This window comes from Phalangium opilio, unplaced genomic scaffold (genome assembly GCF_054372755.1).
Source record: "Phalangium opilio isolate 3A_F unplaced genomic scaffold, DU_Popi_V2 ptg000002l_1, whole genome shotgun sequence".
NCBI classification, from domain to species: Eukaryota; Metazoa; Arthropoda; class Arachnida; order Opiliones; family Phalangiidae; genus Phalangium; species Phalangium opilio.
In genome coordinates, this window is record NW_028324144.1 from 13264718 (window position 1) to 13278298 (window position 13581).

Consider the following 13581-nt stretch of genomic DNA (forward strand, 5'->3'; position numbering starts at 1 on the left):
GCTGAGCAGATTCAGTTCGGAACATGACTCTCCGGAGAGTTTCTTTAACGTGGTCTTCATTGTTCTGACGCATCTTTCGGCCTGACCGTTGGATGGTGGATGGTATGGTGCCGTGGTCATATGTGTGATCCCATTGTTCGTTGTGAAGGTCTTAAATTCATCGCTTGTGAACCAGCGTCGACATTATTCCGAAGCGTCCGAAGGCACTGTATGACGGTTGCGGAGGACGTGGAGCTTTGGAATGCGCGTCGACAGTGATGAGTAGGTAACGGTTTTCAATTGGCCCAGCGAAATCCACGTGTACTCTTTGCCATGGCGCCGTGGCTTCCGGCCATGGTGAGAATTGTTTGCGTGGCATAGGTGCGTTAATCCTGCATGTTTTGCAGCTGTCTGATAGCTTCTGTAGATCCTGGTCGATGGCAGGCCACCATACTTTGGCCCGTGCCAGCTCCTTCATTGCCCGTACACCTTGGTGTGTGCTGTGCAGTTCGTTCATGACCTTCTTTCGCAGTGCGGCGGGCACGATGACTTTGTTACCGATGAAAAGAATGCCTTTGGCGGTGGATATCTCCGTAGACCGCCGGAAATATCTGCTTATGTCCTCGTTGTTCTTGCCATTCTTGGGCCAACTCTTGATTGTGTGTCCCATAACCTTTGCCAGGATCTGGTCGGTTTTAGAGCCTTAAGCCAGTTTCTGAATTGTGACGGGCGCGTTCTCTGCGTCTCTGGTTAGTAGCACCAGTTCGGTAGGTAGCGGTGGTTCAATGTCCATCGTCTGCAGTGGAAGTCGGCTGAGAGCGTCGGCGTTGCTGTTCAGACTGCCTTTCTTGTACACGATTCGGTAGTCGTACGCCGACAGCATCAGTGCCCATCTTTGCAGGCGAGCAGCAGCCATCTGCGGGATCGGCTTGTTTTCGGAGAAGATTGTGACCAACGGTTTGTGATCGGTGACCAGGACGAACTGCTTTCCTAGCAAATAGTCCCGGAACCGCGTAACGCCAAAGATGATGGATAGCGCCTCCCTCTCTATCTGGGGATAGTTTTTCTCTGCCGACGATAAGGTACGGGATGCGAACGCTATGGGTTGTTCGATGGAGTCGATGTTGTGTGATATGACGGCGCCAACTCCGACAGGTGATGCGTCACAAGCCAGGATGATCTCTTTGCTGGGGTCAAATAAGGTGAGTAAATTGGTTGATTGTAGCGCTTTCTTGGCCGCTTCGAACGACTCTTGGTGGATCTTCGACCATGTCCATTGTGTTGATTTATTGAGTAGACCGTAGAGATGCGATAGCATAGTGGAGGCATTCGGAATGAATCGGGCATAATAATTTATTAATCCCAAAAACGAGCGAAGTTCATCAGCATTCTTGGGTGGCGGTGCATTCTTTATGGCGGCCAACTTTTCTAGCTGCGGATGTAATCCGTTTTCGTCTAAGCGATAACCCAAGAAGTTGATGGATTTCTTTAAGAACTCGCACTTGTCCTGGTTCAGCTTGACGCCTGCGCGCTCTAATGTCTGGAAGATTTTGGCCAGTTTGTCCAACAGGTCGTTTTCGTCTGTCCCGCCTACCACTGTGTCGTCTTGGAATGGATGCGTGCTCGGGTGATCTTGTAACAGTACTTCCATATACCTCTGAAATATTGCCGACGCTGATGCTATACCAAAAAGCAGACGGTTATAGCGATATAGACCTTTGGTTGTGTTGATGATGACAAAATTTCGTGATATTTCATCGAGTTCCAGCTGATTATATGCATTGCGCACATCTAAACGGGCGAACACTTTGGAACCGGCGAGTTTGGCAAAAATGTCGTCGACGCGTGGCAATGGATAGCGTTCGATGTCGATAATCTTGTTGGTGGTGACTTTGAAATCGCCACAGATGCGAACATCTTCGTTCCTCTTCATGATCGGCACGATGGGTGTGGCAAATTCCGCATGTGCGACAGGGCTAATGATACCTTCCGATTCAAGACGTCTGATCTCTTTTTCAATTTTGTCTTTCATGTGGTAAGGGACCGATCGTGCCTTGTAGAATCGAGGCGTTGGGGCGTTGTCGCTAATGTGCAATTTGACTTGCACGTTTTTAATGCATCCCATTCCTGGTGAGAAGAGTTCTTTGTGTTTGATAAGCAGGTCGGTGAGAACTTTTTGCGTGTTGTTGACCAGATTAACGTACTCTCCCGGTTTCGGTAGTATATTGAATGCAGAGTATATCCAGTTCCTGCCCAGCAGATTTGGACGGTGACCTCCGTCAACGACTAGGGGTAATCGCAATGTTTTTCCTCGGAACGTGACGTTGACGTTGGTTTGGCCCTTGATGTCTAGAAGATGTCCCGTGTACCCGGCCAGATTATCCGGACCGGGCTCGAGCTGTGGGGCGCCGTGCAGTTGATTATAGGTGTTTGTAGAGACGATGGTGTACCCGGATCCTGTGTCCACATGAAAGTGACTGGCACGCTGTTTACGATTGAAGTGTTTGGTCAGGATGGCGATGAGGTCCGTGTACTGTTTCTCGTGAGGCTTCGCCGGCGCCACGATGGAGCGCAAAGCGTATACGTTGTGGTCCCGATGACTGTTAGGAGGACGGCGCGTTTCTGTTCTTGAATAAGGCGTCGGCTCCGGCGGTGGCTGACGCAGGAGTTGTTGGGCGTTCCTTCACGCCATTGGCGAGAAAAAATTGGTCAAGGCGCTCAGCGTATATGGTCCAGTGGTCCGAATGTTCATTGAACGGTGGGAATTGGCCGAAGGATGTGTTGATGGCGGCCATGAGTGCTGGTTATGCCCGCGCGAGTTCGAATCTCGCCTCCGTCGCCAATGTTGGGGTTCGACTAGGCTTTGAATGAATTAACTACTGGGTCGTCGGTACGAACTGTTATCTTTATTGTTTGACACCGTGATACATGTTACTCTGGCTGCCAGGATAATGACACGTTTTTAATACAGAGGATAGATTATATATGTTACTTAGTCTATAAAAAATAGGTGTGAGTTTAGATAAAAACCAACTAAAAAACTAATGTACATTTTTATACTCTACATCACTTCACACTTTTTTTTTATGCGTCGTAAAGTTGTCGTGGTTGTCTCGCGCGTTGAGATCTTCGTGGGCCTTCGTTTGCGACCTGTGTCTCCTGTGGTTTGATGATTGTTGAGCCGCTCGTGGTCTTGCGTTGTCGTAGGGCGAAAGAAGGTTGCATCGTAAGATTGTCGAACCTTGGGTGGTTGGATTCGTGTGGTCTAGCATCGCCAGTAAGAAAATTTCGTAAAGGTAGCTAAAGGAGCGTTAGTGACGTGGCAGGTATAGACCACCAGTACGAAAATCTAGTAAAGGTAGCTAAAGGGGCGTTAATGACGTGGCAGGTCTTTCTGTAGGCTTTCAACGGAGGGAATACGAAAATAACCAAACGTGATAAAAACAACTCTTTCGAACAGATAGAGAAGCGAACTTGTTTTAAAAATTTTAAGAAATAAAAATGCACAAACAAAAAAAATTACATTTCAATAAATCAAATTTTAACTGAAATTAATTAAAGTAAGATATATATGCCTATTGTCGCTTGGGCACAATATAAAATTCAACAGTCTCTTCCTCTTTGAAGCTGTTATACACTTCAAGTATATTAAAAGGGCTGGCTTAAAGTATTTTCATGATGAATATAACATAAAAAATAAAATAAATATTAGCAACTGGTTTTATTATGTCATAATTTGCTGATTTATTACTATTTTGTTCTTACAATCCTTAGTTTTAAAATAATAATTTAGAGAACGTCTGGATCTAGTGTTCATTTTACGTAGGTCTTAAATTGTTACCTCTCCGAGTGACGTATGTCACGGAGAGGTTCTAATTTCGACGTGTCTGTCTGCGTGTGTCTGTTTGTCCGTGTAGCTGTCTGTCTGTCGTTACATCCCAGCGTTCGCAGCCGACAAATTGGAGCAAATGTGATCTTAATTTCCGGCCCGCATTTACAGTTCCCGGAAATTTGGAAAATTGTATTCCACTTACAATAGATATTACTCCATCGAATGTCTAACATTATTATCCTCTGTTCGTTTTTCCATCCCACATGGACATCAGTCTGTACTTACTGGGTTCTAAACACCACCATCTTCTAGTCTTTCTAGGAATTACTTCAATGGATGAAAGTTCTTATGTAATGTGAAATATTTTATGACATGAAATAAAATTTAACATGCCCTTAATTTTTTTAAATATTATTCTAGAGGGCCAGTAGGCCCTTGTAGATATGACTTGACACCCTTCCGTGATGTTATAAAACTTGCCTTTGAGTATACTAAAAATTTTTCGTCTACGTAGCGTTCTTAACTAATTTTAAAAAACAATTTTCCTAAATATATCGATATAAATTTTCAAAAAGTTTTGAATTCAAATTAATGATATGTAATTAACCTAATGAATCTTTTGGGATATGTTCTCATCCTGGAAAGATAAATAATCGGTAAAGATAAACTCTTGTCCGTAAGAGAAGATTTGAAAATAGAAAAAACAATTGCTACAGATCTTAAAGTTTTTCTCTAAACCAAACAGCAACGAATTAACAGAATAGTAATTGTGAATTGATTTCATATCCACAGACATCGCAGGGCCGTCGAGAAACTTTGCGGGCCCCGGGAAAGGTTATGGGTCGGGCCCCTAGAAAAATTCAGAAACTCATTGGGAGGCAAACCACGGTAACTGAAATTTACGATTTTCTCCGGTAAGTAACAAAAATGATAACTACCGGAGTAATTTACCACAGAATTCTTAGTTCTTTGGCCTAGAATATCGTCTAGAAGTTAATGTTTTAAATCGTCTTACACATAAAAATTTTGCTCTATCCAAGCATGCGTTCTTATTTGAAAAAGGAAATAAAAATGCTGTGAAAAGTTCATGTATTTTTTTTATTTAGCTTAAAAACTATCAATAAAATATATTTTTGAATGATAATTTACGCTGTAAACCCTAATCCTGGTGCACAGCAGTGGGTTTGCAAAATTAAGCACTCCGTGCACTCGCCAAAAGCATTACAAACATTCTTTTCTCGTAGCAACTAAGGTACTTTAAAGCCCGGGTATCTTCGTTTTGGACTTTTGGTTAAAGTTAAAATTCTAGTACTTACTGCAGGGTTGGCAAAAATCCGGATTTTTCTTGAAAAAGCCACTGGTATGGTTTTTTGCTGGTTTAAACCGGATTTTATTGGATTTATCCGGCTTTTTTAAACTACTCTCTAGTGCTTAATTTTAGCACTTCTTTTTACATTTCGTGCGCTAGTTGTCTTCTGCTGGGCCGTCTGATTGAGAATCATTTCCCTTAGAGATGAGTAGGGCCCCTAATTTAATCGGGATTTTTCAATGCAACCCGACCCATATCGGGTCGAAAAATCCTAGGTCGGGTTGGGTTAGAAAATTACTTAAAACGTTTTGCTGGTCGGGTCGGATAGGGTTATCATACCATCAACCCAGGTAGACATTTTTATATCTTCAATAGGGAAGGGTCGGGCCCGGGTAGACATTTTTATTATCTTCAATAGGGCAGAAACGGGCCCGGGTAGACATTTTTATTATCTTCAATAGGGCAGAGTCGGGCCCGGGTAGACATTTTTATTATCTTCAATAGGGCAGGGTCGGGCCCTGGTATGCTTTTTTGTGATCTTCAATAGGGCAGGGTCTGATAAAGATTTTTCTAAATGCGCGGTCCGACCCAACAATTTAGCGTTGCGAAAAGTTCAACTCAGTCTCATGATTTTTGGGTGGGGCAGTGGGAGGAGGGCGCGTCAAACTAACCCACAATATATGGGAATCGACCATTTCGATGAAGTAAAGAGGTAAAGACATGTGTGTCAAACTTTTCCTTCCATCTCACTTTATGGTGCCTGCACTGTACTCTATTATCATATTTTTTGAAAAATCCACTGGATTTTTCAACGTGGTTTAAACCGGTTTAATCCAGGTGGATAAAACCGGACTGGTTACCAGCGTGCCAACCCTGACTTACTGGGTACCTCTATCGCTAAATTACAAGTTTGTACCTATTATATTTGTACCTATTATACTTACGAAAGTCAAATTTTCACTATTTCACTCATGAAAATTCTAAGGTACTTCTGGAAGAGCTAGTAACCTAAAATTTGGGATTTATTTAGTATGTAATTTATAAAGTAAGGGAATATTTAAAAATTCTACAATTTCTTTAAATTGCGTTTCAGCTCTCATTAACTATAAGAGGAAGTGAAATCCTAACCAAAAAATACTAACGTGCAAAAATATGCAAAGCTTCGTTTTGGAACTGTTACATCATAAGTTCTATGATCCCTTGTACAGCTAAGTTTCATATAAATATTTTTGAATTTTATACGCTTTTATATAAAACGTATTGTTACTTGGATAAAGCACAGCAAAAATAAGATAATTATAACAATATTACCTATATTATAACCATAACCAAGTAAATATATGCATTATATAAAGGAAGTTTACAAAATTTTATTTAAAACTTGACTGTAAATGACATGTCAGAACATTTTACGGTGTAGCAGGTCCCAGGCGAAGCTTGTCATATTTTTACATGTTATTTTTTTTCGGATAACTAGTTTAGAAGTTCATTTAACTTAAAATTATGATATTTTTAGGCTTCTTCAATTTCAACTCACAAAATATGAAGATACAACAAAGCAAACTATTTACGAGCGACTGCGAGACGCTATATGCACTACATGTTGTGTTGTTTAATTATTAGACCACTTTGCCTAAACCCGTAAACATTAACTTTGAAGACAGAAAGCTGTTGGGATAAGACTTATTGGCTTATGATATATTTAATTATATTTATGGCGGAGCGATTGTTCTCAGCAAAGAAACAACTGTAAAAATGTTGAAGTTTTTCCGTGGCCTAGGGTGATTCCCGTGAGAAACAAAACTTAAACCTCCGTTTTATATTTTACTTTCAGTGATTCATGCTTAGTGGGAAAAGGGGAGAATTAGGGACTGAGAGCATTTTAATAGAAGACTCAAGTAATGAAACTACCATTCTTCATTCAATTTTTAGCTTTTACTGTTTAAGCTCTAGTTGAAGATAACATTTTTTTTAAACTATTACATTTAAATTTTCAAAATTATTATCGACTAGAATTAACAAAGGTCGAGGCCAAGCCGGCCCCCCTCAGGAGATACGGGCCCCGGGAAAATGGACCGAATTGCTCCCCTCTCTCGACGGCCCTGCGGTCACATTGGAAAAATAGTCTGACTTAACCGTGTTTAATAAGTCGTATTTCTTTCGCTTGTCTCCCCCACTGGGATGAGATAGGTCGTAAGGGTATTTTAATTTCCCATAGCAGACAGCACCTAAATGAACGAATTACTTAAATCAAAAATCTAGTTCCTTTCTTAAAATTTAACTAGTAAGCGACCCTGTTTAAAAAACTGTATACCTCTAAAAATATTCATGTCAATCCCACTTAAAAATGCATTACCATATAAGGAAATCTTGGGACTTTTATCTCCCTCTTTTTTAACTAAAGTCGCATTTGGTTTATTATCCTCAATTTAAGTCGGTGCTTGTCGAACGAACATTCTTAAAAATATTATCTGAAAACTTTCGGACTTTTTAGTCGAGTTAGAAAGTAATTAAGCTCGCCCAATTTGAGTATCTAAACTTTCGCGCAACAGTTATAATAGAAGCGTCTTAAAGTGGGAACTTAGGCTGTTGAAATTGCTTTAAACTGGCTATGGAGGGGGTTTTCCAAACCGGTAACGAACCAATTCCCGTGTAAGTGTGGGCGTAGCTTTAGCTGGTAGTGAACTGCTTCAAAACTAGCAAATTTGCTGCAAAAATTCAGAATTCCCAGAATCTAATTCAGTTGCATAATATCTTGAGGTAAAGGTACTGCCAAACCAGGGTTGGCACGCTGGTAACCAGTCCGGTTTTATCCACCTGGATTAAACCGGTTTAAACCACGTTGAAAAATCCAGTGGATTTTTCAAAAAATATGATAATAGAGTACAGTTTTATCCACCTGGATTAAAGCGGTTTAAACCACGTTGAAAAATCCAGTGGATTTTTCAAAAAATATGATAATAGAGTACAGTGCAGGCACCATAAAGTGAGATGGAAGGAAAAGTTTGACACACATGTCTTTACCTCTTTACTTCATCGAAATGGTCGATTCCCATATATTGTGGGCTAGTTTGACGCGCCCTCCTCCAACTGCCCCACCCAAAAATCATGAGACTGAGTTGAACTTTTCGCAACGCTAAATTGTTGGGTCGGACCGCGCATTTAGAAAAATCTTTATCAAACCCTGCCCTATTGAAGATCACAAAAAAGCATACCAGGGCCCGACCCTGCCCTATTGAAGATAATAAAAATGTCTCCCCGGGCCCGACTCTGCCCTATTGAAGATAATAAAAATGTCTACCCGGGCCCGTTTCTGCCCTATTGAAGATAATAAAAATGTCTACACGGGCCCGACCCTGCCCTATTGAAGATATAAAAATGTCTACCCGGGTTGATGGTATGATAACCCTATCCGACCCGACCAGCAAAACGTTTTAAGTAATTTTCTAACCCAACCCGACCTAGGATTATTCGACCCGATATGGGTCGGGTTGCATTGAAAAATCCCGATTAAATTAGGGGCCCTACTCATCTCTAAGGGAAATGATTCTCAATCAGACGGCCCAGCAGAAGACAACTAGCGCACAAAATGTAAAAAGAAGTGCTAAAATTAAGCACTAGAGAGTAGTTTAAAAAAGCCGGATAAATCCAATAAAATCCGGTTTAAACCAGCAAAAAACCATACCAGTGGCTTTTTCAAGAAAAATCCGGATTTTTGCCAACCCTGTGCCAAACATTCTTCAAGCTCTTCTTCAACAGGGCATTAGATGCTATTCGACGGAAGAAACACCATCTCAGTTAAAAAAAACCTAAAAAGAGTATATAAACACCCCAAGGTATTTCCTAACACCTTTGAAACACCTTTTTATTTTGTAGGGCCATGCATTTCTATTTTCAAAGTACAACTTCTATAAATTCTCTTTAATATTAAATTTAAACAGTAAAAGCTTACGTGAAATGATCGAAGTGTATGTTGCGAGTTTTATCGTTGTCTCACTATGATCTCCCTCATTATCTCCGAAGCCAACATTCAGTTTTGTAACCTAAAACAACCAAAGCAATTAGAAGTTTTCTGCTATGGTTTGACCTTCCGATTGTAAACAATGACATAGTTTAACAAGGAAATTCATAATGACATAGTTTAGCAAGGAAATTCATTATTATTCTAATAATTTGAATAGTTACACTTTAAAAGCAATACCAAATCTGACGGAGAATAAAGATACATACTAAGACTGTCAAAAGCTTAACTTATTTGGCTTAAAACAAAACATATATCGATAATTATACTATAGGTAAGAGTGTGGCGCACTCCGGTAAGCCAAGCTTCTGAGCGACAAAGCTTATGGGAATACGACACATGTAGGCGATCCTACTGGAGGTTCAGCAACACGTATTTCTACCTTTCCAAAACGAAGCTAGCTGACTCAGCCGAGACGATAGAGAGAATCATAAACGTAGCCGGACCCTAGCCGTGAAATTGACGAAACCGATAACCGAAACGCGGTGCAATTACAGGGTTGCCAAGCTATACATTTTTAAAACCCACAAAATAGTAATTGCCCACTTGAGATAAAAATACTTAGTCTTTGTCAACCAGGGTTGGCACGCTGGTAACCAGTCCGGTTTTATCCACCTGGATTAAACCGGTTTAAACCACGTTGAAAAATCCAGTGGATTTTTCAAAAAATATGATAATAGAGTACAGTGCAGGCACCATAAAGTGAGATGGAAGGAAAAGTTTGACACACATGTCTTTACCTCTTTACTTCATCGAAATGGTCGATTCCCATATATTGTGGGTTAGTTTGACGCGCCCTCCTCCCACTGCCCCACCCAAAAATCATGAGACTGAGTTGAACTTTTCGCAACGCTAAATTGTTGGGTCGGACCGCGCATTTAGAAAAATCTTTATCAGACCCTGCCCTATTGAAGATCACAAAAAAGCATACCAGGGCCCGACCCTGCCCTATTGAAGATAATAAAAATGTCTACCCGGGCCCGACTCTGCCCTATTGAAGATAATAAAAATGTCTACCCGGGCCCGTTTCTGCCCTATTGAAGATAATAAAAATGTCTACCCGGGCCCGACCCTGCCCTATTGAAGATATAAAAATGTCTACCCGGGTTGATGGTATGATAACCCTATCCGACCCGACCAGCAAAACGTTTTAAGTAATTTTCTAACCCAACCCGACCTAGGATTTTTCGACCCGATATGGGTCGGGTTGCATTGAAAAATCCCGATTAGGGGCCCTACTCATCTCTAAGGGAAATGATTCTCAATCAGACGGCCCAGCAGAAGACAACTAGCGCACGAAATGTAAAAAGAAGTGCTAAAATTAAGCACTAGACAGTAGTTTAAAAAAGCCGGATAAATCCAATAAAATCCGGTTTAAACCAGCAAAAAACCATACCAGTGGCTTTTTCAAGAAAAATCCGGATTTTTGCCAACCCTGGCAGAAACGGGCCCGGGTAGACATTTTTATTATCTTCAATAGGGCAGAGTCGGGCCCGGGTAGACATTTTTATTATCTTCAATAGGGCAGGGTCGGGCCCTGGTATGCTTTTTTGTGATCTTCAATAGGGCAGGGTCTGATAAAGATTTTTCTAAATGCGCGGTCCGACCCAACAATTTAGCGTTGCGAAAAGTTCAACTCAGTCTCATGATTTTTGGGTGGGGCAGTGGGAGGAGGGCGCGTCAAACTAACCCACAATATATGGGAATCGACCATTTCGATGAAGTAAAGAGGTAAAGACATGTGTGTCAAACTTTTCCTTCCATCTCACTTTATGGTGCCTGCACTGTACTCTATTATCATATTTTTTGAAAAATCCACTGGATTTTTCAACGTGGTTTAAACCGGTTTAATCCAGGTGGATAAAACCGGACTGGTTACCAGCGTGCCAACCCTGTCTGGTGTCCTCGATCGCGGAAAAACTGTCATTTGCTGCGCCCCAATTCAGGCGGACGTCTTCCCAAACCTTATTGCGTTATAAAATACTATTATTGTTAAATATTAAAATACGCCTTAAATTAACCTGAAAACATTGAAAAAAATCCATTGGCTTAGAGATAGGGAAGGCCAATACTAGCTTAACCCGATACCGAAACTGATGTTAGCTAAAGATTAACTCTCTAGTGATACTACAAAATAACCCCACATTAATCGGATCAATTGGTAGCCACAATGACTTTAGATGAGAAACAAGATGGCCCCGGCCATATGACGTTTTGCCTGGGCAAGCTAAATTTACTGTAAGGTGACCCCGGCAGGGTTGGCACGCTGGTAACCAGTCCGGTTTTATCCACCTGGATTAAACCGGTTTAAACCACGTTGAAAAATCCAGTGGATTTTTCAAAAAATATGATAATAGAGTACAGTGCAGGCACCATAAAGTGAGATGGAAGGAAAAGTTTGACACACATGTCTTTACCTCTTTACTTCATCGAAATGGTCGATTCCCATATATTGTGGGTTAGTTTGACGCGCCCTCCTCCCACTGCCCCACCCAAAAATCATGAGACTGAGTTGAACTTTTCGCAACGCTAAATTGTTGGGTCGGACCGCGCATTTAGAAAAATCTTTATCAGACCCTGCCCTATTGAAGATCACAAAAAAGCATACCAGGGCCCGACCCTGCCCTATTGAAGATAATAAAAATGTCTACCCGGGCCCGACTCTGCCCTATTGAAGATAATAAAAATGTCTACCCGGGCCCGTTTCTGCCAGGGTTGGCAAAAATCCGGATTTTTCTTGAAAAAGCCACTGGTATGGTTTTTTGCTGGTTTAAACCGGATTTTATTGGATTTATCCGGCTTTTTTAAACTACTCTCTAGTGCTTAATTTTAGCACTTCTTTTTACATTTTGTGCGCTAGTTGTCTTCTGCTGGGCCGTCTGATTGAGAATCATTTCCCTTAGAGATGAGTAGGGCCCCTAATTTAATCGGGATTTTTCAATGCAACCCGACCCATATCGGGTCGAATAATCCTAGGTCGGGTTGGGTTAGAAAATTACTTAAAACGTTTTGCTGGTCGGGTCGGATAGGGTTATCATACCATCAACCCGGGTAGACATTTTTATATCTTCAATAGGGCAGGGTCGGGCCCGTGTAGACATTTTTATTATCTTCAATAGGGCAGAAACGGGCCCGGGTAGACATTTTTATTATCTTCAATAGGGCAGAGTCGGGCCCGGGGAGACATTTTTATTATCTTCAATAGGGCAGGGTCGGGCCCTGGTATGCTTTTTTGTGATCTTCAATAGGGCAGGGTTTGATAAAGATTTTTCTAAATGCGCGGTCCGACCCAACAATTTAGCGTTGCGAAAAGTTCAACTCAGTCTCATGATTTTTGGGTGGGGCAGTTGGAGGAGGGCGCGTCAAACTAGCCCACAATATATGGGAATCGACCATTTCGATGAAGTAAAGAGGTAAAGACAGGTGTGTCAAACTTTTCCTTCCATCTCACTTTATGGTGCCTGCACTGTACTCTATTATCATATTTTTTGAAAAATCCACTGGATTTTTCAACGTGGTTTAAACCGCTTTAATCCAGGTGGATAAAACTGTACTCTATTATCATATTTTTTGAAAAATCCACTGGATTTTTCAACGTGGTTTAAACCGGTTTAATCCAGGTGGATAAAACCGGACTGGTTACCAGCGTGCCAACCCTGGTTTGGCAGTACCTTTACCTCAAGATATTATGCAACTGAATTAGATTCTGGGAATTCTGAATTTTTGCAGCAAATTTGCTAGTTTTGAAGCAGTTCACTACCAGCTAAAGCTACGCCCACACTTACACGGGAATTGGTTCGTTACCGGTTTGGAAAACCCCCTCCATAGCCAGTTTAAAGCAATTTCAACAGCCTAAGTTCCCACTTTAAGACGCTTCTATTATAACTGTTGCGCGAAAGTTTAGATACTCAAATTGGGCGAGCTTAATTACTTTCTAACTCGACTAAAAAGTCCGAAAGTTTTCAGATAATATTTTTAAGAATGTTCGTTCGACAAGCACCGACTTAAATTGAGGATAATAAACCAAATGCGACTTTAGTTAAAAAAGAGGGAGATAAAAGTCCCAAGATTTCCTTATATGGTAATGCATTTTTAAGTGGGATTGACATGAATATTTTTAGAGGTATACAGTTTTTTAAACAGGGTCGCTTACTAGTTAAATTTTAAGAAAGGAACTAGATTTTTGATTTAAGTAATTCGTTCATTTAGGTGCTGTCTGCTATGGGAAATTAAAATACCCTTACGACCTATCTCATCCCAGTGGGGGAGACAAGCGAAAGAAATACGACTTATTAAACACGGTTAAGTCAGACTATTTTTCCAATGTGACCGCAGGGCCGTCGAGAGAGGGGAGCAATTCGGTCCATTTTCCCGGGGCCCGTATCTCCTGAGGGGGGCCGGCTTGGCCTCGACCTTTGTTAATTCTAGTCGATAATAATT